Here is a 27,718-nt window from a genome sequence, read left to right on the forward strand (position 1 = left end):
TTTTAAAAGTAAAAAAAAAACTCTGATGATCACACAGCTCAGCTGGGATCGTCAGAACCCTTTAAAAGCATTTTTTCTGCAACCTCTTTGGCCAAAGAGGCTGTAAAAATAATGCTTTTAAAGTAAAAACCTCTGATGATCACACAGCTCAACTGGGATCGTCAGAACCCTTTAAAAGCATTTTTTCTACAACATTTTCAGCGGAAGAGGTTGTTGAAAAAATGCTTTTAAAAGGCTCCTCTGGCGATCCCAGCTGAGTTGCCTGATCATCACAGGCTTTTAAAAGCATTTTTTTTGCAACCTCTTCAGCAAAGAGGTTGTAGAAAAAATGCTTTTAAAAGTAAAAAAAAAAGTTCGCCACGCCCACCCAATCACATTACACCACCACCACCAAGCCATGCCCACAGAACCAGTAGTAACAAATTTTACATTTCACCCCAGTTAGGAATGATTGGAGTTGTATTCTAACATATCTGGAGAATGCCAGGTCGGGCAAAAGAATCAATCAGGAAAAGAATCAATTAGAGCTGTATTTTTAATAGGTTTATTTGGTAAGGTAATAATGATAGTACAATTAATAATCAATCATCATCAATAATTAGTGCTGAATGTTCAGGGCATCTTAGTTTTTAATGAAACCTAGATTGTTTTTATAAATATAATAAAAATGTTATTGGACTTCTTTTTCACAATTATGGACACTTTTTATTCAAGACTATTTTTCTCCCTGTATCAAATCTGTATTGACACTGTGATTTGGATCATTTTCAGATGGATTTAAACTGAATTGATTGGCTAAAGGGAAACGTGATGCAGCTTTTCTTTATTTAGTCAACAGCTATGTATTTTATTGAACATTCTAATAATTCATTTTTGAATTAGGTTTTAATTCAAACTTCTTGACTGAACTTCTAAAATGCTTAAAGGCAATATGTCCAGACGGGAAAAACATACAATATTTTTTCATCACTATTAAGCATTTATTCCTCATTTTTACAACTACACAAAGAGGTAATTAAGGTTGTCTCTCCTGTAGTTAGATTTAAATCCTTTCTAAGTAAGAACAAAGGAGCACCTTACTTCTTAGAATTCATCTTGGCATAGGACCGGGTTATTTACGGGACCACCTGCTGCCACCAATAGCCTCCCAACGACCTTTGCGCTCCCATAGGGAGGACCTCTTCAGGGTACCGTCAGTCAAACAATGTCGACTGGTGACGCCCAGGGGGAGGGCCTTCTCCATGGGGGCTCCTCCCCTCTGGAATGAGCTGCCTCCGGGGATTCGTCAACACCCCGACCTCCGGACCTTTCGACACGAGCTGAAAACCTTCTTGTTTTATCGTTTTAACGTATTTTAAAGTTAGGTTTTTAATATGGTTTTATTACTCTTTTATCTTTCGGCCTAATTGAATTTAGATTTTCTTAACTTTTGTAACCTTACTTTTATTTGGCTGTAAACCGCCCCGAGTCCTTCGGGAGAAGGGCGGTATATAAATCTAATTAATAAATAAATAAAATAAATCTTGTGATTTATTTTTCACTTGTACTGAGCAATCCTGTTTGTTAGAACTAACAGAGAGGTCCTTACTTCACCTTTGGAGAAGAAAGATGTTAAAGAGATCCTACTTCTAGTACAGTTTTATTTCACTGATTTTTCTCATTTCCCTTTTGCTTTTTTCTGACATTTAGATTTGAAATAAGAGGTCCTTGGTGCTCTCTGAACTTGATTGTGTTCTTGCAGATGTTTTCTTATCCAAACTAGGTATCATCATCAGTGCAATTTGAAATATTGTATATCTAAGTGCTAACTGAAAAACAAAAAAGCAGTGAAAGTACATATAAATGGAACTTTATGGCCTTGTTGCTGAAAAAAGGACCCAAATTGGATCCAGGATGAAAGAATATGAACGTAAGGGGGCAGACGGCAGAACCTTTCTATGTTTAAGAATCCCACAATGTGAACATACACCAATCTCTAATATGTCTTTCACTCACTTTTTCAAAAACATAGTTGGAAAAATGGAAATTTCCTTGTTTGTGTCATGGTATTATTTGGGACAAACTGTGTGTTATGAACATCTACCTCAATTGAAATGTTCCTCATTTTTTAAACATGTTGTCATACCTAGAGCTCATTTGATCACATTATTTCTAAAAAAAAATTAACCATATGATAGGCAAAAATGCAGTCTTTTAGGCTGGATTTTTTTGCCTTCCAATTTTGCAGACAGTTACTCAATATTCATTACTCATTACTCCTGAGACATGTTCTGTAAATGTAGATTGTTATATATTTCATGAGATGATTGTTTAAAACAGTATGCTGTGATTGGCATCCATTTTATCCATAGCATTGCTTTAAACTCGCAATGCAACAATGTGACGCTTACTAAATATTTGAAACTGCAATTCCCATAATTTCTTATCACTGACTTTGCTAGCTGGATCTGAAATCCCAAACATCTGGACCAATCAGGTAAACATCAGATTGCTTATCTCCTTTTTCTATTGCCAACTGTCACAGTGACATAAAAAATATGCTGCGCAAGAAGAGACACAACGCTCTTATGAAATTTGTGGGGCTGTAAATGCAACGCTGAAGATCCCAATCTCACCATTTTCTAAGTAGAAGAAGGTCAACCTGCTCTGGATAGCTGTGACTTGCTTGTTCAGAAGAAGTTACTAGTAGAAGAGGCTACTTTTGCGCAGTTTCTTCGGCAGAAAAACAAACACAAACACTCAAGTAAAACTTCAAAGATGAACATTAAGTGGAAAGGTGGCGCAAGCCTTAATCTGATTCTAAATTTCCCTTTAACTATCATGTGGTGCTACCACAACATCCGTGGGAGGAAAACAACGTTTTGAATCCATGCATTCAAAAAGCAGTGGTGTGCATAAACAATCATTAGTGGCTGTGCATCTCCACAGTCGCCACTGGCACGCCAGTGAATCTGAAAGACTCCTACCTGTTTGGGATGGGCCTGAAACAGATTTGGTAAGAGAACCGGAAACTGAATGAGCAAAAGTCGGGCCATCTGTTTGCTGCATCTAAGGATAGTAAAATAATGTTGTAGCCGAAGGCTTTTCGCATTCAAGTAAACCTTGATTTTCTCCACTTAACATGTCATTGGATATCTTAGGAAGCACACAGTCTCCTATTTAGCTCTAAAACTGTAATTTCATTTTCCTGCCTTCCTAAAAAAAAACCTTTCTTAAAAAGCAGGGTTGTTAAAAAAAAAAAAGGCAGTCGGTAAAGTATCAGTAGTTTGATGAGTAGGGAGCTCAGTTGACAAAGGCTGGAGGCCCAGCTTGAGCCTTTGTTGGCAAGAAGGACAAAGTGTTTGCTCCAGTTCACTGGACTGCTGGGTCAAGGTCCAAGGATTAGACAGAGCAGAGGCTGTTACCCAAAATCACGGAAAACTGATGCAAGCTTAAAAAGACTTTCTTGTTTTCTTACGGGCAGGGCTAATACAGGTAGTCCTTGACTTATAACCATTTGTTTAGTGAGTGTTCGAAGTTGGTACAATGGCACTGAAAAAAAGTGACTTATGATTGGGTTTCACACTTATGACTGTTGCAGCATCCCCGTGCTCATGTGATCAAAATTCAGGGGCTTGGCAACTGGCTCGTATTTATGATGGTTGCAGTGTCTTATGATCACCATTCCCACCCGGCTTCCAACAAGCAAAGTCAATGGGGGAAGCCAGATTCGCTTAACAACTGCAGTGATTCATTTAAGAAGTGTCGCAGGAAAGGTTTTAAAATGGGGCAAAATTATATACATGCATACATACATACATACATCCGCAGGGATCGATTCTCTCACCCCTCCTGTTCAACATCTATATGAAGCCGCTGGGTGAGATCATCAGTGGCTTTGGGGTGAGATACCAACTGTACACTGATGATACTCAGCTGTACTTTTCCACCCCGGGCCACCCCAGCGAAGCTGTCGAAGTACTGTCCCGGTGTTTGGAAGCCGTACGGGTCTGGATGGGGAGGAACAGGCTCAAACTTAATCCCTCCAAGACGGAGTGGCTGTGGATGCCGGCATCTCGGTACAGTCAGCTGCAGATGCGACTGTCTATCGGGGGCGAGTTGTTGGCCCCGATGGAGAAGGTACGCAACTTGGGCGTGCTCCTGGATGGTCGGTTGTCCTTTGAAGATCATTTGGCAACTGTCTCCAGGAGAGCTTTTTATCAGGTTCGCCTGATCTGCCAGTTGCGTCCCTTCCTGGACCGGGATGCCCTATGCACGGTCACTCATGCTCTCGTTACCTCTCGTCTGGACTACTGCAATGCTCTCTACATGGGGCTCCCCTTGAAGAGCACCTGGAGACTTCAGCTAGTCCAGAATGCGCCTGCCCGGGTTATAGAGGGAGCGGTTCAGAGCTCCCACGTAACACCTATCCTGCGCAGACTGCACTGGCTACCTGTTGTTTTCCGGGTGCGCTTCAAGGTATTGGTTACCACCTTTAAAGCACTCCATGGCTTAGGACCGGGCTACTTACGGGACCGCCTACTGCCGGCCTCTATCTCCCAGCGTCCGGTGCGTTCCCACAGAGAGGGACTCCTCAGGGTGCCGTCAGCCAAACAATGTCGACTGGCGGCCCCCAGGGGGAGGGCCTTCTCTGTGGGGGCTCCTACCCTGTGGAACGAGCTTCCCCCCAGGCTTCAACAACTACCTGACCTTGGGACCTTTCGCCGCGAACTTAAAACTTATTTATTTCATATGGCTGGACTGGCCTGATTTTAAATTTTAAATATTTTAATTGTGGGTTTTAAATTCCTGTCATTTTTATGGGGTGTAATGGTATTTTAAATTCTCTGGCATATCGAATCAGTTTTTTAAGGGTTGTTTTAATTATGGTGTATGTTTCTGTTTGTATTTTATTGGCCTGTTCACCGCCCTGAGTCCTTCGGGAGAAGGGCGGTATACAAATTAAAACATCATTATTATTATTATTATTATTATTATTATTATTATTATTATTATTATTATTATTATTATTATTATTATTGTTGTTGTTGTTGTTGTTGTTGTTGTTGTTATTATTATTATTATTATTATTATTATTATTATTATTATACATGCACGAAGTGGTTAAGGCATTGGTCTACAAACTGGGAGGCCATGAGTTCTAGTCCCACTTTGAACACAAAGCAAGTGAAGTGACCTTGGGCCAGCCCCTCTCTCTCAGCCCTCAGAAGAAGGCAAGGGCAAACCACTTTGAAATCTTGCCAAGAAAAGGCAGTTGCTAGGAGTCAACAATAACTCAAAGGCACTAGATGTAGAGGCTATAGATCTCTAGATGTACTGCCTTAATTCACTTGGGCTCTAAATAGTGATTTGTTAAATAATCCACATCCATCCAATGAGGTAAAAAGATTATCTTCAAGGAAAAAGAACCTCATATTCAACCATGCTGTTTCTTTATATATTTAATTAAAAACAAGTTAGGCAGTTAAAAGCATAGGTACTGCAGGGGCGGGTTTCAAAACCTGTTGCTACCGGTTCACTCGTGGACATGCATGTGTGACACTTCTGCGCATGCACAGAAGCATCTGGGTGGGTGGGCAGAGCCTCCCGCCGCCACTGCTACCAGTTCGCCCGAACCAGGACAAACCGGTGGCAACCCACCACTGAGGTACAGGTAGTAAGTAAGGGAAACCAGTTTGGTGGGGTGGTTGAGGCACCAAGCCAGAAATCATGAGACCATAAGTTCTAATCCTACCTTAGGTCTAAAGCCAGCTGGGTGACCTCTGGCCAGTCCCTCTCCCTCAGTCCTAGGAAAGAGGCAAGGACAAGCCACTTCTGAAACACCTTGCCAAGAAGATTTCAGGAACCAGTCCACTACATGGTCACTCACTGACCATGTAGTGGACACTGCAATTATTATAAAACATTATAATACAGAATATAATACAGAATATAATACAGAACAACTAGACACAAGAACAGTTTTTTCCCGAAGGCCATCACTCTGCTAAACAAATAATTCCCTCAACACTGTCAGACTATTTACTGAATCTGCACTACTATTACCGTATATACTCGAATATAAGCCGTATATACTCGAGTATAAGCCGAGGTCCCCAATTTTACCCCAAAACTGGGGTAAACTGGGGACTCAGTATGCCGAGGTGGAAATGAGGCACCAGTTGGGGAAACCTCCTCCCTCAGCTGAGAAGGCTGGCGGCTCCCCGCCCGCCTCCCACTGCACCGGCAGGGCTTCCCCGCGCCGTCCGGTAAAATGTGAAAAAAAGAAAAAAAAACAAAACTCGAGTATAAGCCGTATATACTCGAGTATAAGCCGAGGGGCTTAAAAAAAAAAAAAACTCGAGTATAAGCCGTATATACTCGAGTATAAGCCGAGGGGACGTTTTTCAGCACAAAAAACGTGCTGAAAAACTCGGCTTATACTCGAGTATATACGGTAATCGTTTCATAGTTCCCATCACCAATCTCTTTCCACTTATGACTGTATGACTATAACTTGTTGCTGGCAATCCTTATGATTTATATTGATATATTGATCATCAATTGTGTTGTAAATGTTGTACCTTGATGAACGTATCTTTTCTTTTATGTACACTGAGAGCATATGCACCAAGACAAATTCCTTGTGTGTCCAATCACACTTGGCCAATAAAATTCTATTCTATTCTATTCTATTCTATAAGTATGAAAAATAGTCATCAGTCACTTTTTTCAGTGCCATTGTAACTATGAACACTCACTGAACAAATGGTTGTAAGTCAAGGACTATCTGAATTTAAGACACGGTGTTTCCCGAAGAATGAATGAAACGGCGATTGGAGACAATATTTTTTAAAACATATTCTAATAGCATTTTCCGCTAGCTCTTCTAGAGCAGGGGTCTCCAACCTTGACAACTTTAAGACTTGTGGACTTCAATTCCCAGAGTTCCTCAGCCAGCAAAACTGGCTGAGGAATTCTGGGAATTGAAATCCACAAGTCTTAAAGTTGCCAAGGGTTGGAGACCCCTGTTCTAGAGGGACCATTTGAAACATTTGAGAACTGCAATGCCTCCACAGAAACTCCAAACTACTGGAAGTTGCTTCTTTCCATGTCCATGCCACTACTCTCTGCTCCCAGAAAATCTAGTGTTTGTGCAGGGATTCCTTCCACAGACGGCAAAGGCCAATGTCGCCTCTGTTTGACCAGCTGCCATGAGAAAATATTTGAACTATTCTTCCTTGGACAAGCCATACATTTGATTTGCACTTAGTGGTGTACCATTGCTAAATAGTGTCTCATTAACAATGGTAATATCTCTAATGCCTTTGGCTGTTTGTTTGACTTTGTTTATATCATACATCTTCACAAAGACATTAATTTATGACATGCCTCTGTGAGAATGTTGGCTGTTCAGTGTAAGTGCCTAACTTCCCTTCCCAGTATAATTTTGGTTTTGTACAAGCCTGTGACACAATGTGCCAAAACGTCCAGACGTCATGAGTAGCAGTGAAAACTGTAGGTGCATATTTCATTTTTTTGCCCATGTTATTTTTCTAAGCTTTTGACCATCTTTCAGTCACGGATACTATATTTAACATGATTTAGGCAGTGAAACTAAAAATAGCAAAAGCTAACCGATGCTATAGCAAGAAACCGAAAAAAATCCATTCACTAAAATGTTAAGCAATATTTTTTTAATAATATTTTTAGCTTTCTGTGAATCCAGATGAAGATATCATTTTGTCTTTTTTTTGTCTAGCATTGGCTAGCATTTTGGGTCCTCACAGAAACATAATGGCTGCACTTACCCAACAGACACTAAACTGGAAAAATGGTGGTGTGTTCATATGCACTGAGTGAACTAAATCATGGTTTCCAGCAGTAAATTTTGTAAAAATAAATTGTGGATTACTTAATAAATCATAATTAGATAAGCATGGCTTATATGTTTGGTGACCACAGCCACGTTCATGTTAGCATTAGGACTTGTGTGGATATGGAGTAATTATCAGCTGATTAAAAGTCTAGTTGGTTTCTGTTATGTAGCCTCAGCAAAGGAAGAATTTTCGTGCTAGTCTGACCCAGCAAAAACACTGAGACCACAAGACCTAATCATATGATGTCTTGTGGCATCTTAAAGATAATTTACTGCAGCATTAATCAGAAGTGTGCAATCCTTTTCTGTGGGTCACACGTGACCTTCCTTAGTGTGCTACTATTGGCCAATTTCACCCTCTTTGGGTGCCCTAGCCTGACCCTGGGTCTGAGCAAAGGATTTCCATATCCTGAAGGGCTTTCTAATGGTTTTGATTGAGTTACTGATGTCTGCCAGCTTCCTATTGATTTTGAGTGGCAAACTAGGCTGAATGTCTCAAGTGTTTCTTTCTTTAGTGACCCAGGGTTTCCTGGGGTCAAGCTTGGCCAAAATTAGTGATCGGGCTAGAAAATGTCATGAAGGCTTTTTCCTCCTAACAGTACAATTCCATAAATTCTAACACAAGCACGGGAATTGACTCTTTAAAAATGCAAAGAAACAGGACAAAAAACTAAGCCGGCCAGAAAGGGGGGGGGAACTAAACACTGATTTAATTGACATTTGGTTCAAGTTAAAATAACTTAATCATGACTATGACTATTTGCCTTATTCAATCGTTCTATCTCATCCAAAAATCACAGTTCAGTGGCCAGTTCTGAAGGAGCTTTGGGAACCACAGGCATAATCATAAGCTTCGATGGAGGTATATTTTCCAACAGGATTCTCTTAAGTTGGACAATTACAGCAATCTTTTTGTGGGAGGACATTGGCAATCACAGCCTAGAAGATTGTGAAAGTATTTAAAGGAGAAGCATTTAAAAGCAGAGATAAAGGACAATGTGAAAAGCACCCTCTGTGATCATTCAAATACACTTAAAAGGTAAATCAAGAAGCATGGCAGCCTTTCAGAAGAGTTTGCTGATAAGACAAACTATCATTGCTAGTCAGAATGAGACAGCAGACCATGCTTTTCAAATTCAAATTAACTCACCCTTTGGAGAGAGGGAGCTTGAGCTTGCAAGGCTAAGAGGCATTTATTTAAGTGAATAAGTTCTCTGTCCCACTTTTCTCCCACTGAAGTTGCTGAGGCCAAGCAAATAGTGACAATCCTAGATACTCATCCCCAAATTGGGCTGGATATAAACGAGCACATATCAATGCAGGAGAACAAGCTGAAATTAAATCCAGATGAGGGGGTGGGGAGTTATTGATAAGGAGAAACCTGGATTTGCAGGGAAAGAAAGTTTTGGATGGGGTTTCATTCCTCCAGAGAGAACAGTTTTGGAATCCAGAAGTGCTTCTTGAACTCCAGCTGACACTGGATTTGCAGCTAGTGATTATGGTAAAGAGCACAATTGCATGATTATAATTAGTGTACAGATTATAAAGGGGCTGATGATGATGAAACACTTGCAAGAAAACAACCAAGCTCAGACAGCAAGAAAGACCCTTTATTTCAATCCTAAACTGCAAGTATTTTCCTTAATTAATTACAATGGTCCTGAACTTATTAGACTTTGTGACAATTATCAGCATCTTATTAGTAGCCTGCTTTATCCACCGCATCATGTTCAACGTGAGGTTTTCCTTGAAAATTATTCAGAGATTGCAGTTGGTCCAAATTGTAATGGCCAGGCAGTTTAGCAATATAAAGTATAAAAAAAGACGAGTTCTTGCGGATTTTTTCAAAGGTGCTTTTTCAGGAGGCAGCTAGACTTTCTTGTATTTTCTTGGAAGGTGTTTTGCTTCTCATCCAGGAAGCTTCTTCAGCTCTGACTGGATGGTGGGGAATGGAAGGATCACCATCCAGTCAGAGCTGAAGAAGCTTCTTGCTGTAATGATATTATGTAGCACAGTGGTGGGTTTCAAAAATGTTTATTACGAGTTCTGTGGGCGTGGCTTGGTGGGTGTGGCTTGGTGGGCATGGCAGGGGAAGGATTCTGTAAAATCTCCATTCCCTCCCCACTCCAGGGGAAGGCTACTGCAAAATCCCCATTTCCTCCCAATCAGCTGGGACTTGGGAGACAGAGAATAAATGGGGGTGGGGCCAGTCAAAATTTTTACTACCGGTTCTCTGAACTACTCAAAATTTCCGCTACCAGTTCTCCAGAACTGGTCAAAACCTGCTGAAACCCACCTCTGATGTAGCACTAATCTTTGATTCTTAAGAGATGTATATTTTCTCAGCTTTTTCCTTTTTTTTTTGGCATGTAATAGTTTCAGAAGCATGCATGAGTTTTCACATGTCTCAACATATTGCTATTTGGATGAAAAGAAAAAAAAGTAATTTTGAAAAAAATATGCGTTAGGACTGAAGAATAAGTCATATTCTTCAGTAAAACTATGGTATACAATTCCTTATCTTAGGCACTTTAATTATCTGAGAAATGACATATTAATATCTTTATTTAAATGGCTTTTCTTTAACAGATGGTAGATGTGTATATTTGTTTATAAAATCACAATGCCTACCATTGACTAATCAGTAATCAATAGTCCAGAGAATGGTGTTTTTCCATTTTGTTTTGAGAAAATAACTCCAAAATTAATTTCTTACATGAAAGGCAGAAGATCTCAGTGAAATAAATATCCCGTTAGATTATAGTGACCAGACGTCCCGCTTTTGGCGGGACGGTCCTGCTTTTTAATAATTTGTCCCGTGTCCTGCAGCATTTCAAAAAAGTCCCGATTTTTTCCCCCCACTCCATTCTGAAAATGGGAGGTGGCAACGCAAGAGAAGGAGGAGGAGGCGGAGAAGGGGGCACGAGATCGCCCGCTGCCTGGAAGAGCCGAGAGGAGAGCCGAGCCTGCCTGGAAGAGCCGAGAAGCAGCAGCCGCTCCTCCTCCTTCAGCCAGGTGGCAAGACTCAGTGCGCATGCGCAGCCCCCCCGTCCCCGTCAATGGTGTCCCACTTTGCCATCGCTGAAATCTGGTCACTTTACGTTAGATTTGCATGATCCGTAGTACTATTCTGCTTTTTACAGCCGCTCAAATCAATGGTTTCACATACATTCTGAAATATGAATATTTTGCTATTGACTTTACCTGTTTATTTTTTATTTGGCAATTGAGAATCAGGGTTCCTTGCCATGGTCCATGTCCTGGTCTGAGTCTTCTCACCTGAGATCCTGCTGCCAGTCACTGCTTCTTGCAAGATGCATTTATGGTGATGAGATAGGTGTATATGTGTATTTAAGAGTGTGTGCCTTCCATGAGAGAATCTGTGTGTCCTTGAACAGCCCAAGTGGTAAGCTTTTTTTTCTTTTTTTTAAATGAGAAACTTGTGTCTGGGCAGCTATACATCTACTGTATTTAGTGGAAGTGCTTGAATTTGGAATGATAACAGTGTACCAAATACCCTAGAGCAGGGATGTCCAACCTTGGCAACTTTAAGACTTGTGGACTTCAACTCCTAGAATTCCCCAACCAACATGCAGGGAGTTGAAGTCCACAAATTTTAAAGTTGGAACACCCTTGCTCTAGAGGTTCTAATACTGTACGGAAAAATATTGTCAAATTAGCAGAAGTAAAAAAAAAACCTACAAAAAATGTGATTTAAAAAACAGAACCAATGGTTTCACAATTTTAAATCCCCAGGATACCTTCCAATCTGGAACCAGTTACGCAGTTTGCTTTTGAGTTTGCTCCATTTAGAAGTAAGTCCTGTTAGTATTTTGATTTCATTCTGGTTCCATCAGCTTGGTACCTTGTGAGAGAATCTGGATAGTGGGGAATACACTGATTCATGTTTATAGATAATTTTAATTTTCATGAAATCAGGAAATCCTGTTAGAGGTCAAAAAACATTATTTTTTAACTGTATAAATTTTCTATATACTGGCTTTTTCACATGGATAAAATTCTATAGTTTGAAGGCACTAGGCTCTTCACAAATGGAAATATGGAGCTATATTGGCAATTTGCATAAAACATGAAAACATGACATTTCAATACATAGTTTTAAGTTTCTGTGTGACTGTTTTGTCACTGGACTAATAGCCAATTTAATTCACTTAATTTACTAAGCACCGATTGCTCCAACATTGGGGAACTAAGTAAATTAAACAACTAGAGAATGCATTTTATATTTGTAGCAGTATTTCATCACAGTGAAAACATGTTACAACTAATGTGACTCTGGGTTGAGGATTAGCATGCTTGTTCAACAATATCATAGCCTAGCCAGAAGTGGGAATTCTCAGTGTTGTAGTTCAAATACATTTAAGCATACTCACGTGCTATTAAATCCTATTAGAACCAGTGGAATGTATTTGTAACTAAATAGTTAGCATGTTTTTAAATCCAGGGTGCTAGTCATATGAGTGTTCCAAAGAAACCTCAATTCTCTGACCATCTGTAATGCTGTGTGAAAATGACCTTGAGAGACAGGAGGAAGAGTCACAGCTTAGTGATCTACTAAACAGAATTTAAGTCCAAAACCGGAAGAGTAGAAAAAGCATCTCAAAAGAGACCCTTCCTAGTTTTCAAGAGATGAAAAGCGAGGGAGGGTTACGAGCATTACTGTCTGACTTGCAAGTTTCTCTTAATGTAATCTTACAATAAAGACAGTAGTCGTTGTGTTTTTTGACTAGTCCAGGGGTCTGGCTGAGGAACTCTGGGAGTTGAAGTCCACAGGTCTTAAAAGAGCCAAGTTTGCAGACCCCTGGACTAGGCTGTCCCAAAGGGCTAACTCCATCACCGAGATAATGTTCATATTTTTCATTTATCACAAGCATTTTTAAAAGGAAAGCCATTATGGATGCAACTTTCTGCAATTTTTGCTTCCGGGGAACCAATCTTACATACATACTTGTTTTTCCAGCAGACATTTGGGCCGAATACAGGATGCTGATATAATGTAGCCACATGAATAGAAGACAGGCTAAGCATTCCAAATTTTAGAATGCTAGAACAGGGCTTAAGTCATAACTTAAAGTACATTGTATAGAGTGATGGGGGCAAAAAGGAACAGAGAATATCCTATGTCTAAGCCTAAGTCTATGGCTTAGCTTTGCATTAAGGTCTTCTTCTGACAAATAAAATCAATGTTGATAATTTGATTGAATGTCCTAATAGTCTGGGTAGTATTTATTGCTTGCTGGATTCTACAAGAAGGAGAATTTTCTGTCTCCAAGAAAAAGAGATGACCTGTATATATGGAGCTGTTGGGTCAAGAAGATAGTTTTTCTGCATAGAAAGAGCATATATGTGTAGAAACTGAGACAAAATCCACAATAGATCCTGTGTTTATGTAAGTAGGGAAGTAGCTTTAGAGTAAAGCAGGGGTGAAATGCTCCCGGCTCAGACCAAATTGGCTGATCCGGTAGCAATGGCGGCGGGTGGTTCGGAGAACCGGTAGCAAAAATTCCTGGCCTGCCCCACCCATCCCCACCCAGTGCCTGGTCGGCCGCTTCCCCGCTTGCTGCTTCTTTTAAAAAATGCTTTTAAAAGGTAAAAAAAACCCCACTGACGATCACAGCTGAGCAGTCTGATAATCAGAGCCTTTTTTTAAAAAAAAGAGCCTTTTTTTTACTTTTAAAAGCATTTTTTTACAAGCTATTCGACCGAATAGCTTGTAAAAAAATGCTTTTAAAAGTAAAAAAAAAAGATTGTACGGCACAGCTGCTCACACACACACACACCCGCACGCTGTTCTACTTATCCCATGCCTCTTTTTGGCATGTACTGTGTGCACGCGCGCACCTTTCATTTGGTGCATGGTGCACACCGTGCATACGTGCGTGCAGTGTGCAAACGCAGCCAGTGAACCGGTAGTAAACTGGTTCAGATTTCACCACTGGGGTAAAGCCTTTACCACTGAAATTCTTTGTCTGTGGAAGAACTGACTTTGACCATGAGCTAAAAGGTTCCGTGAGAGCCAGTTTGATATAGTGATTCAGACATCAGGCTAGAACTGGAAGGCCATGAGCTCTAGTCCTGCCTTGGGCATGAAGCCAGCTGGGTGTTCTTGGATCAATATCTGTCTCTCAGCCTTAGTAAACTGGCAATGCCAAACCACTTCTGAAAAATCTTGGTGAGAAAACTGCATAGAATAGAATAGAATAGAATAGAATAGAATAGAATAGAATAGAATAGAATAGAATAGAATAGAATACTATACTACACTACACTACACTACACTACACTACACTACACTACACTACACTACACTACACTATACTATACTATACTATACTATACTATACTATACTATACTATACTATACTTTATTGGCCAAGTGACTAAGGAATTTGTCTTTGGTGCATATGCTCTCAGTGTACATAAAAGAAATGATACATTCGTCAAGAATCATAAGGTACAACATTTAATGATAGTCATAGAGTACAAATAAGCAATTAAATCATATTAGGAAACAGTCAATATAAGTCGTAAGGATACCAGCAACAAGGTTACAGGCATACAATCATAAGTAGGAGGAGGTGGGTGATAGGGTGATAGAATCGTCAAGCAGTCACCAGGAGTCAAGACTGATTCAAAGACAAGACGTAAGAGCAGTGCTATATACCAAAGAATTGAGTTTCTTGAAGAGTAATCCTGTATACTGGAAAATCAGTCACTTAAGAAATTTTCAGGAAGTGAAAGAGCTGCTTGTAGTCCTACTTTTAAAGCTAAGGTTTACCTGGAGCCCCTGAATCAAGAACTTTGGGATGCACCAGCACCCCAGATTTGGTCGTTGGTTGCTGGCAGTTCTGTTTTCATTTGGTGGGCTGTTGATAGGATGAAATTCTTGAATGTTGTATCTTACTTGCTTCAGGATATCTAGAGAGCCTCAGGTCCTGATCAAACAAATAAACGTTTTAATTTTTTCTTTTTCTCAATACCAAGTGAAATAAAGTGGCAAAAAGAGAGAAAGGGCAGAAGAGAAGCTAAAGGCAGCCTCACATTAATAGTTTGTGTCCCTTGAGCTTTTCATAATGTAGTAGTTGCTGTGAAACATGATGGAAGCTAGTCTGTGAGAGATTATTGGCTACATTTGTAATGTATTACTGTAAGTTTTGGCGGGAGTTTTAGGCGGGAAGTATCTCGCTTCTGATTGGATGCAGCCTCTGGCTGAAGTGTATATAAGGAGAGGTTTTTCTCCAGAGTTTTGCTGGGTCACACTATATTAAAGAGCTGTTGTCACTAACCTGGTCTCCTGCCTCGTCAATACCCAAACTTAACATTGGCGACGAAGGTGGGATATTGAGGCAGAGCACCAGAACAGAGCTGAACTCACTACGAGAATCAAACCCAGCAAGGTGACGGCGAATGCAGCGATGACCGGCTACACGCCACCCACTCCGTTTGACCCTGCCCAGGAGACATGGGGAATATATATGACCCGTTTCGAAAGTTTCCTGGAGGCAAACGAGCTACAGGGAGTCTCCGACAACCGCAAACGGGCTTACTTCATAAGCCACTGTGGGTCCGCAGTCATCGCCGTCGCAGAAGCCCTAGCGGAGCCAACACCGCTACACTCCGTATCGTGGCAGACCCTTCAGACCCTCCTGAAGAATCACTACGCACCAGGCGCGTCCAAATCGTTCGGATGCGAGTTTGGGGAGCGAAGGCAACAAGAAGGCGAGCCTATCAGCGACTACATGGCAGCCCTGAGACAAGCCTCCAAGCATTGCGAGTACCGCGATCTGGACGAAGAGCTGCTGGAACAACTTATACGGGGGGTCAGAGACATCCGTTTGAGGAGACGGTTGCTAGCCAAGAGCAACCTGACATTGGCAAACGCCTGGACGAAGCCAGAGCCCATGAGATGTCCAACCATGCAGCAGACACCTTACAAAGCGACTCACGCCGATGGCGGGCGCAAAGCCGAGCACAGTCCACCACGAAGAAACCTATCGTGAGTCAACCAGCGAAGAGGAGGAAGAAGTCCACTACACCGAAAATCGACAAGGGAAGACCCGGAGGAATGCGGAAGTTGCGGGGCGACATCAGCGCCAAAGATGTAAGTTCAGGGACGCCATTTGCGGCGGTGTGAAAGGAAGGGCACCTGGCTCAAGTCTGCCGAGCACCCCAACCTTCCCGAAAATTCAAATCGCCAATCAGAGCGGCTCTGAGTCAGAGATGCAAACCCCACATTCCCGCCGAATTTCAAACCAGCCAATCAGAGCGCGAGATCGGCGAGGCGACCGCGATTGGCCAGGAAAGAAAGAGCGAAGTCAAACCGAATGACTGTTACCATAGACCACGCAGCTACCCGCATCAAGAAAAGATCTTCACAAACCCGACAATTGAAGGCGTACCGTGCCGACTGGAAGTAGACACAGGATCAGCTATCACAATCATGTCCTGGGACACTTTTGTGAAAGCCTTGCCGACATCGCAAAGCGCAAGCTACAGAAACAACGGCCCGGGTGCAGGATTACCAGGGCAACCGCATCCCTGTTCGAGGGACAACGACCGCCGAGGTCAAGTACGGGACATACGAAAAGACCCTGCCCATCACGTTAGTCGAGGGAACCTTGCCAAGCTTGCTGGGGCTAGACTGGTTCCGGGCGTTGGGAATGGGGTGACTGGCGCCCACCGAGCGGATGCAACCTGCAAACGCCCTAATGGAGGAATTCGCAGACGATTCGAGGACCGTTTAGGCAAGTACAAGGGGACCCCTATCTCCTTCAATTTAGACCCCCAAATAGCTCCCATTAGGTTAAAGGCAAGGAGGGTTCCTTTGCACTCAAACCTAAAATCGACAAAGAGTTAGATAAATTAGTCAGCCAGGGGATACTAGTGCCAGTTGACCATGCCAAATGGGAGACGCCAATCGTCACCCCTATAAAACCAGACGGGTCCATAAGAATTTGCGCTGATTACAAGGCTACCTTGAACAAAGCATTGCAAAAGAGCGCCTACCCAGTTCCAGTAGTGCAACACTTATTGCACTCACTAGGGCACGGACAAGTTTTCGCCAAATTAGACTTGGCACAAGCGTACCAACAGCTACCCGTAGATGCTAGCACAGCTGAAGCCCAGACCATTGTAACGCACCGGGGTGCCTTTAAGTGCACCCGGTTACAGTTCGGGTGAGTGTGGCCCGGGCTATTCCAAAATTTGATGGAGCGGCTCCTACAAGGGTTACCGAGTCGTACCTATTTCGATGATGTGTTGGTATCAGGGAAGATTTAAGAGAACTGGGGAAGCGGTTAAGGAAAGTTTTGGCCATTTTAGGTCGGCAGGATTAAAAGTCAAAGCAAGCAAGTGTCAGATAGGGTCGAATCTGTTGAATTTTTGGGCTATAGAATAGACAAAAAAGGGATTCACCCCACTGAGAGCAAAGTCAAGGCGATAAAGAGAGCCCCAGCACCCAAAAACAAGACAGAACTCCAGGCTTTCCTGGGTCTGGTAAACTTTTACGCCGTGTTTTTAAAAGACAAGGCAACCGTTGCTGAACCGCTGCATAAATTGCTTGGAAAAAACACTGCTTGGTCGTGGGGGAAGTCAGAGAATAGGGCATTTGAGGCAGTAAAAAGTTTGCTATCAAGCGATAGCCTGTTAATACAATACAACAACAGACTGCCGTTAGTATTGGTTTGTGATGCGTCCCCCTATGGAGTAGGAGCTGTACTTAGCCACAGACTCCCAAACGGCACTGAAGCCCCTATAGCGTTCTATTCACGAACAATGTCCCCGGCTGAGAGGAATTACAGCCAGCTAGATAGGGAGGCTCTAATAGTGTCAGGGTGAAAAATTTCACGAATACGTTTTGGGAGAGACTTTGAAATTATCACTGACCACAGACCGCTATTGGGATTACTGGCTGGCGACCGCCCAACGCCAGTGGCACTATCACCCGGCTGACCAGATGGACTATTTTCTGGCCGCCTACTCTTACAAACTGCAGCATCGACCTGGAAAGAGCTGGGGCATGCGGACGCATTGAGCAGATGCCCATTGCCGGGAAATCGAGGACCCTACTCCGGGCACCCCGTTCTACTAATTGACTCTTGGGACTCTGGCCCAGTCACATCGCAGGAAGTGGCTCGGGCCTCCTACCGACATTGTTTTAAGAACTGTAATCGGTTGGGTTCAAAGGGATGGCCCGCTTACGGGCGACCGTTTAGAGAGTTTGTAAAGAAAAGAGGGAATTGTCTGTGCAAGGGGTGCCTGCTCTGGGGGATAGGGTGGTAGTTCCAGAGAAGCTGAGAAAAAGTCCTGGAACTACTGCATGAGGGTCACCCAGGAATTGTAAGGATGAAGGGCTAGCCAGGAGCTATGTCTGGTGGCCCCTAATGGACAGGGAAATCAGTGACAGGGTTGGCCGATGCCAGGTATGTCAGGAATCCAGACCACTACCACCCACGGCCCCAGTGTTGGAGTGGGAGAAACCCCAAGGCCCTTGGTCCCGCATACACATTGATTTTGCCGCCCTTCCACGGCCAAACATTTCTAATTGTGGTGGATGCATTCTCCAAATGGCTGGAGATCATCCTAATGAAATCCACAACCGCTGGAGCTGTCATTGCAGCACTAAAACACCTTTTCGCCACGCACGGGCTACCGGACACCCTCGTGTCCGATAACGCCCACAGTTCACCGCAGCATTATTTGAAGGGTACCTGGCTGAAGAGGGCATCCGACATGCCCTCTCAGCGCCGTTCCACCCGCGCCGAACGGCCTTGCTGAGCGTTTTGTTCGGAGTGCGAAGAAGCGCTATCACGAAGCGGCCCGGCGATTGGCAGGCTGATCGACGCATTCCTAACCGTCCAACACAGGACCCCTGTGTGGCCACCGCCGCAGCCCAGCCGAGCTATTAATGGGGCGGAAGCTACGGTGCCCGCTAGACCGGCTACACCCGAACTACGTGCAGGACGGGTGCAAAACAAAACCAGATAGAATCCGGGAATTAAACATAGGAGACTCAGTGTGGGCACATAATTACAGCGACGGCCCAAGCTGGAAGAGGGGATAGTCATAGACAAACGGGCCCCAAATCTTATCTAGTGGAAATAGACGATGGCAGAGTTTGAGGCGCCACATAGATCAATTAAGAAACAGATTGAGCGATAAGGCAGAATTAGGCGAGACCAGCCCTGACTATGATTTAATTAACCCCACAGCTGACTGGAGCCGAGAACAAACAGAAAGCGTAGAACCAAACAGAGACTTATCTGAGTCAGGCGAGGTCCAGCGACACCCTCAGGTCCTCTAGAGGACAGCAGGTCCGAGCCGGCGAATAATCCAGGGCCGGATGGCCGGGAGGAGGAGCTCAGAGGAACGAAAAGCCCCTCCGGCAAGCTCGACTCAACTCCAGAAAGTGAACTGCGCAGGTCCGGGAGAGTCAGGAGACGCCCCACGTACCTGCGGGACTACGTAGAGAAGTAATATGCAAATATTGGCAAAGTGCCTTCTGGGAGGGGAGGAGTGTAATGTATTACTGTAAGTTTTGGCGGGAGTTTTAGGCGGGAAGTATCTCGCTTCTGATTGGATGCAGCCTCTGGCTGAAGTGTATATAAGGAGAGGTTTTTCTCCAGAGTTTTGCTGGGTCACACTATATTAAAGAGCTGTTGTCACTAACCTGGTCTCCTGCCTCGTCAATACCCAAACTTAACAACATTAAACTCTGGAGAGTACCAAGAGTACAGAGCCTGAATGTGTTTACAGAATGTACTTAAAACTCAATATAAATAGGCCTACCATATCTGTGGTAGACAGAAATCCTGATGGCCTTTAGATGGCAGTAAAGATGGTGTTCTTGCAGCCTAGCATACAATAATTTATGGTACCGCCGCTCATGTATTTAATTCCACAAATCATGCTGGTTTCTGTCCTTCAGCAAAACTGATAGTTATCATGCTAGAATCTGATTCTAGCTATCTGGTTGTAAAAACAGAGAATAGCTATAAAAATATTTACTTCTCCCCCCCACCCCTTCTTCACCGGAAACAGATCCACCTACACTGCAGCCTAATTAATATCCCATTACATCACTGACAGGAAAAATCACTGTTTTTTGGAAGAAGGACTCAGGAATTAGAATATTCCTCACAACAAAACTCTGCAGAATAACACAAACACTGTCTACAGGAAAAGCTAGTGCCAAGAAAATCAGTAGGACATTTTGCTCCCATAGGCCTGTGTTGCCATGGTAGCATCCAAACACAAACATAGAAGTAACACCCGCCTTGACACCCTGGACAGCACATGATGCCACAAGTAGAAACGAGCAATGGAAATAAATACAGGAGGTAAACTCCATCATAGCACCTGGCTTTTCAGAGAAGAAATTGGAAGATGACAGGTCTGTTCTGCATCAAGTGCATGGACAACAACCAGATAATACAAGAGAAGCTCTGAAGAACGCCTGCTTGGCAGAACAAAACAAAACCTCCAGTCCCCTCTGCCTCCTTACATAAATGTCTGTATTTTCCTTAGTTGGGCATTAAAAGTGATGCACAACGTAGGACATTATTTCAACCCCATTGTCAAGATCTTGTTTAAAGCACCAGTGCTTTTTGAGAGTTAACCTATTGGCTACATCTGCTTGACACCTCATTGTAAACCCTTTAGTTTAATCTGAGGGAGGTTGTAGATCAGGTGTTGCAGAACTACAAATTTTAAGAGCCTCAATTAGAATAGCCAAAGGAAAGAATGCTGGGAGTTGCAGTTGTACAAAAACTGGAGCTACTTGGGATTTTCACCTCAGGATTAACACCTGGGAACCCTTAATAGGGAAAGGAATGCATTAAAGCATCAGGCAACTCAATCTTTTTGTACTATACAGCTCAGTTTTGCATTTTTACTAAGCCAGGAGTTATTTTTCTGTGGCTTATTGTTTAAGCAATAGTACTAGCACTTAGACTTGTATATTGCTCTATAATGGTTTGCAACACTCTCTGAGCAGTTTAGAAATGTCAGCATATTGCCCCCAACACTTTGGGTTCTCATTTTACCACCTCATAAGGATGGAAGGCTGAGTAAACCTTGAATCAGTCAGGACTGAACTCCTGGCTGTTAGCTGCAATATTGCACTTCAACCACTGCGCCAACAGGGCTCCTCTTAAGCCACAATTGACAATATTTGCACAATAGTGCAAAGTTGCAAAAATACACATACCTGCTAGATGATAAGACAGATAAAAAGATTTGTTAGTTAGTGGTTCTGCAGATTGTCGAAGGTACATGTAGTAGCCATATAGTAAATTAAGCCATAAATCAGTTATAGATATTTTTTTCCTAGCCAGAAACAACTCTTACATTCCCCCCCTTAAAAATAACCTGCAGCTGGCAGATTGATAATATATAATGGGCAGGGCTATGTCATCTACATGGGCAAAACCTGGATTCTTAGTTTTTCTGGGATAAATAAAATCTGGATAGGTTTATATTGTTTTTCATGTTTTTTTAAAAAACATTAATATATTTTCAATAATGTTCTTCAATAATGGCCTATTTCCTGCTTTAAAATGTCTTCATTTTTCAGGGCTCTGGCTAGTGAGGATTCCAAGGCCACCAAGATAAGGTTCAGGATCTGCATATTGTCTGAGGTCTTTAGTTGCCCATCTCCATAAACCATGATTTACAAATTATGAAACTGGATTTACAAAACACACTAAGCCAAAATCAAATATGCGAAACCAACTTGTATATTCAGTAATTGAAGTTTAGCACCACAAACTAGTAGAAGAGATTAAATCCCAGCATAGCTCAAACACTGTAATTAATAGAATACACAATCACCTCTGGTTTCCTGCATGGATTAAAAAAAACCCAGAAACTAGAGAGGTTGAACCACTTTTGAGCAATGAGTGTATGTTGTAGGTATTTCTATCCATTCTGAGATCAATCTTAATTCTTATTTATTGAATATTTATCCTGCCTTTACTACTTTATAAATACTGCAAGACAGTGAACATACCTAATAACTCCTTTCTCCTCCTATTTTTACCACAACAATCCTGTGAGGTGAGTTGGGCTGAGAGTGAGTGACTGGCCCAAAGTCACCCAGCTGGCTTTCATGTCTAAGGCAGGACCTAGAACTCAATCTCCTGGTTCCTAGGCTAGCACTTTAACCACTAGACTAAAGTGACTCTTTTCTTATGTGATCTATTAACCAAAATAACTATTTGCAATTTAAACTTTTAAGATAGCGATAGAAGTAAATAAATGTATATACACAATTGTGCAATATGACTCTAATGATTATTTTGGCAAACCAGGTTAATTTGCTATGCCAACACAACTGAAGCATATTATTAGTGACATAATTTTTCTTTTTAAATTCATGTTAATACTGAATGCAGACCTGACAACTCTTGCAGAGACAAGTCAAGGGATCATGAATGAATTAACCACAATTATAGACACTTCTCCCTAATCCTGTAATCAATCTAAGATGTGTGGGAGCAGTAATACAGACATAAATATAAATTATACAATTTTGCCACTGCAGTGTAGCTAACTTGAATTTCCCAGCTGTTGCAACTAGACAATTTATTCTAGAAATTATGAATATACTGACTCAGGCTATTTTCATGAGTGGCCTTAAGAGTCATTTGTATATTCCTTTAAAATGTTCCTGCAAGATGTGTGTAAATAGCTACAGGTAGTCCTCTAACTATAACTATTCATTTAGTGACCATTCAAAGTTGCAATGGCATTGAAAAAAGTTGCTTTTGACTGTTTTTCTCACAATCACTGCCATACCCTCAAATTCACATGATCAACATTTGGATGCTTGACAACTGGCATGTATTTATGATGGCTGCAATGTCTCGATGATCAACCTTTGCAACCTTCAAGCAAAGTCAGTGGGGAAACCAGATTCACTTAACAGCTATGTTACTAATTTAACAACTGCAGTGATGCACCTAAAACTGTGGCAAGAAAGGTCATAAAATGGAGCAAAACTCACTTAACAACTGTGTTGTTTAGCAGTGCAAATTTTGGGCTCAGTTGTGGTCGTAAGTTGAGGACTACCTGTAATTTGCCATGTGATGTTTAGGGCAGCCATCTAAAGGCAAGAAGCCACTCAAATTACATTACATTCAAAATGGTTTCATGTTTCTGTATTGATAGATTCTGGGGAAAAATGGGATTGTAAAACTATGTCATTGCTGGGTTTGTTTTCTATCCACCACTATCTCTTTCTTACAGTATAATGAAACATCTGTTTGAAATGAAAGTCTTTCATAAAAGAACTACCTATCTGCAGAGAGAGATCCGAGGTCTCAGAGGTTAGTAATTTTTGGAGCTAGAAGACTAAACATCATTCATGCCAAAAACCAAACAAATCCAGTCCTAGTCTTAAATGTGTTGTAGAAATCAGCCAGCACATTAAGTCATGGTAGTTTGTTAATCGTGTTTTTGGTTTAGCATTATGTGTGAACTCAGCCAAAGAGCCTAGAGGGCCTAGAAGAATAAGAGAGCTATGAAGTGGTAGAAACATCTTGAGGAACAAGATCAGTGGACTGAACAAGAAGTTGACATCCAATGATTTATGAATTTGTTAAAATAGGTCCAGATGTAAAACATGTTTGAAAGCAACATGGGACATATCTTCAGGAATATGTGTATATTATGCTATGTTCAAACAAAAGAAAATAAACATTGTCTTATTTGACAATATAAATGGCCAAGACAGGGTGCCACCATATATGGGTTTTCTTATATCTTATATCTTATATCTATAGGAAGCACATGCTTCCAGTACGGTATAATAATTGCACCAAGATCTGTTTCAAACATTCAAGTACTTTAGTTTCTCAGAAGTGTGTATGTGTGTGGGGGGATGTTGTAATGTGGAATGTTTCCTCCAGGCCAATGTTTCTAAATCCTGACAACTTTAAGATGGATGAAACAAAATGGGGAATACTGGAAATTGAAGTCCACCAATCTTAAAAGTGCCAAGGTTGAGAAACACTGCTCCCAAGTGCCTTTTATTGTTTGCCCCCTTTTTTCTTATCTGAACCTTCAGGGAAGACCCCCTCCCCCATCATGTTGATCCCTATTCCATAATGAATTGGGGTTAAGCATCCCCAAACTGAGAGAAAGTTCTGGAGAGTCTCATCAGAATTCAGCCCAGTTGTTTGTAGTGTACTGCCCCCTCACATGGGGCAGTATTAAAATGCTGCTTTCTGGTCTCACTCCCATGCAAAAGTTTACTCTCCTATCCACATCCTAAGCTAACAATCCTCAAGATCATTTCAACAATGATGAAAATCATCTTGAATGTATTTGGTATGTATTTGGGTCAATATAAAAGGGGTGAAAAACGATATTGCCATAGGTCTATACTATAGGCCACCCAACCAAACAGAGGAAGTAGATGAACTTTTTGCTAGTCAGCTAACTAACTTCCATTGAGGACCTGTATACTGCACGAATCAAGAAGAGGGCCGTGAAAATATTTGCAGATCCCTCGCATCCTGGACATAAACTGTTTCAACTCCTACCCTCAAAACGACGCTATAGAGCACTGCACACCAGAACAACTAGACACAAGAACAGTTTTCCCGAGGCCATCACTCTGCTACACAAATAATTCCCTCAACACTGTCAGACTATTTACTGAATCTGCACTACTATTAATCGTTTCATAGTTCCCATCACCAATCTCTTTCCACTTATGACTGTATGACTATAACTTGTTGCTGGCAATCCTTATGATTTATATTGATATATTGATCATCAATTGTGTTGTAAATGTTGTACCTTGATGAACGTATCTTTTCTTTTATGTACACTGAGAGCATATGCACCAAGACAAATTCCTTGTGTGTCCAATCACACTTGGCCAATAAAATTCTATTCTATTCTATTCTAAGGTATGTAGGAAGCACATCACAGTAGTAATGGGGGATTTTAACTACCCTGACATCAACTGGGAAACAAACTCTGCACCAAGTGGAAGATCCAACAGGTTCCTAACAAACCTAGCAGACAACTTTGTTTCCCAAAAAATAGAGAAGGCGACAAGGGGATCAGCCATATTGGACTTAATTCTCACTAACAGAGATGAAATGATAGAAGGCGTTGAAGCTACAGGAACCTTGGGGGCAAGTGACCACGCAATATTGGAATTTGACATTAAGCAAATACAAGTAGTAGAACAAAGTCAAACTAGAGTCTTGGACTTTAAGAGAGCTAATTTCAATAAACTTAGAGAGAGCTTGAGAAGGATTCAATGGATGAGAATCCTCAGGGGGAAAACAACTCAAGAAGCTTGGGAAATTTTGAAAAGTGAGATTATAAAAGCACAGTCTAACACAATACCAATGAAGAAGAAAAATAGTAGATCTCAAAAGAAACCAGCATGGATGCATAAAGAACTATCTGACAAATTGAAAGACAAAAAGGACAAATATAAAAAGTGGAAAGAGGGGCAAATAACTAAGGCAGAATATCAGCAAATAGCCCGAGCCTGTAAAGATGAAGTGAGGAAAGCTAAGGCTCACAACAACCAAAGGCTAGCGACAAAAGTAAAAAATAACAAAAAAAGCTTCTTCCAACATGTTAAAAACAAGAAAAAAGTCAAGGAAACAATTGGCCCATTGCTGGGAGAAAGTGGCAAGAAGATGACAAGCAACAGGGAGAAAGCAGATCTGCTTAACTCATATTTTGCATCTGTCTTTACACAAAAGGAAAAAACAATCCAACCTATCAAAAACAGCACTACAAAAAACAGATTAGAAACACAAGTTAAAATAGGGAAGAAAATGGTAAGTGAACACCTGTCTACCCTAGATGAGTTCAAATCACCAGGACCGGATGGATTACACCCCAAGGTTCTGAAGGAACTGGCAGACGTGATCTCAGAACCACTGAACTATATCTTTCAAAGATCCTGGAGCACAGGGGAGCTGCCAGAGGACTGGAAAAGAGCTGATGGAGTTCCCATCTTCAAAAAAGGAAAAAAAACAGATCCAGGAAACTACAGATCTATCAGTCTGACCTCAATACCGGGGAAGATTCTGGAAAAGATAATCAAGCAACGAATCACCGAACACCTAGAAGCAAACAAAGTAATAACCAAAAGCCAACATGGGTTTCTCAAAATAGATCATGCCAGACTAATCTTATCGCATTCTTTGACAAAATGACAAAATTAGTAGACCAGAGGAATGCTTTCGATATAATTTACTTGGACTTTAGTAAAGCATTTGATAAAGTAGACCATAACCTACTACTAGATAAAGTAGAAAAATGTGGGTTAGACAGCACCACTACCAGATGGATTCGTAACTGGCTGACCAACCGCACTCAACGTGTAGTCCTCAAGGGGAACTACATCCACATGGAGGGAAGTAGGCAGTGGAGTACCCCAAGGCTCTGTTTTAGGCCCAGTACTCTTCAACATCTTCATCAATGACTTGGGCGAGGGATAGATGGGAACTCGTCAAATTTGCAGATGACACCAAGCTGGCAGGAATAGCCAACACTCCAGAAGATAGGCTCAAGTTACAGAAAGATCTTGACAGACTTGAACCTTGCTATCTAACAAAATGAAATTCAACAGTGAAAAAGTAAGGTTCTACATTTAGGCCAAAAACAAAATGCACCAGTACCGTATATGTGGTACCTTGCTCAATAGTACTACCTGTGAGAGGGATCTTGGAGTCCTAGTGGATAACCATTTAGATATGAGCCAGCAATGTGCAGCAGCTGTTAAAAAAGCCAACACAGTTCTGGGCTGCATAAACAGAGGATAGTATCAAGATCACATGAACAGTTAGTACCACTTTATTCTGCCTTGGTAAGACCACACTTGGAATGTTGCATCCAGTTTTGCTCACCAAAATATAGAAAAGATGTTGAGACTCTGGAGAGAGTCCAGAGAAGAGCAACAAAGATGATTAGGGGACTGGAGGATAAAACATGAAGAGGAACGGTTGCAGGAACTGGGTATGTCTAGTTTAACAAAAGAAGGACTAGGGAGACATGATAGCTGTGTTCCAATATCTCAGGGGCTGCCACAAAGAAGAGGGAGTCGGGCTGTTCTCCAAAGCACCTGAGGGTAGAACAAGAAGCAATGGGTGGAAACTGATCAAAGAAAGAAGCAACTTAGAACTAAGGAGAAATTTCCTGACAGTTAGAACAATTAATAAGTGGAACGACTTGCCTTCAGAAGTTGTGAATGCTCCAACACTGGAAATTTTTAAGAAAATGTTGGATAACCATCTGACTGAGATGGTGTAGGGTTTCCTGCCTGGGCAGGGGGTTGGACTAGAAGGCCTCCAAGGTCCCTTCCAACTCTGTTGTTATGTTATGTTATGTTATGTTATGTTATGTTATGTTATGTTATGTTAAGATTCCAGAATATCTGCTTTTCCTTATAGTTCAAGGGTTTTAAACAGTGGTGAAGTCAAAAAGGTTTATACAAATACATATCAGGTATGGTAAATTTTCATTTTCTTATCTAAAATAAAATTTTACTCAAATTTTTAACACATACAACAGCCATATGGCAAGCAGGTGACACAGTAGCTAAGTTTACAAATTTTAAATCGTAATAAAGAAGGGTCAAGAATAAACAGAATATCGTACAAAAGAGAATAAGGAAAACCAACACAATCCCAAATATCTTTATCACTTCCTAGTTTTGGTTCTCAGAACTCTGGGTTCACCCTGGCCCAACTCAGGGCCGCAACAGCGGCAGCCTCGCCCCATGATCTATAACCTCCCTTCTTCAATTCCTGGGTCATCTGATTCCAGGAGGGCTTTGTGTTCCTCCACATAGGCCGTAGCCTC

General features: G+C 41.7%; 1 protein-coding gene across 2 annotated transcripts in view; it reads left to right on the plus strand.

Annotated features, from left to right (window-relative positions):
• LGSN (lengsin, lens protein with glutamine synthetase domain) overlaps positions 1-27,718 on the plus strand; it is a 104,596-nt gene that overhangs the window by 16,868 nt on the left and 60,010 nt on the right. Inside the window, exon 4 of one of the 2 annotated variants that reach the window (XR_009154358.1) lies at positions 772-1,387. The exons of the other annotated variant lie outside the window; for it this stretch is intronic. The gene's annotated coding sequence lies outside the window, so the exon portion shown is untranslated. Of the gene's footprint in view, positions 1-771; positions 1,388-27,718 lie in introns of those variants that run through there. 2 annotated transcript variants of the gene reach the window in all.

The sequence above is a fragment of the Ahaetulla prasina genome, chromosome 1, assembly GCF_028640845.1.
Source record: "Ahaetulla prasina isolate Xishuangbanna chromosome 1, ASM2864084v1, whole genome shotgun sequence".
Taxonomy (NCBI): domain Eukaryota; kingdom Metazoa; phylum Chordata; class Lepidosauria; order Squamata; family Colubridae; genus Ahaetulla; species Ahaetulla prasina.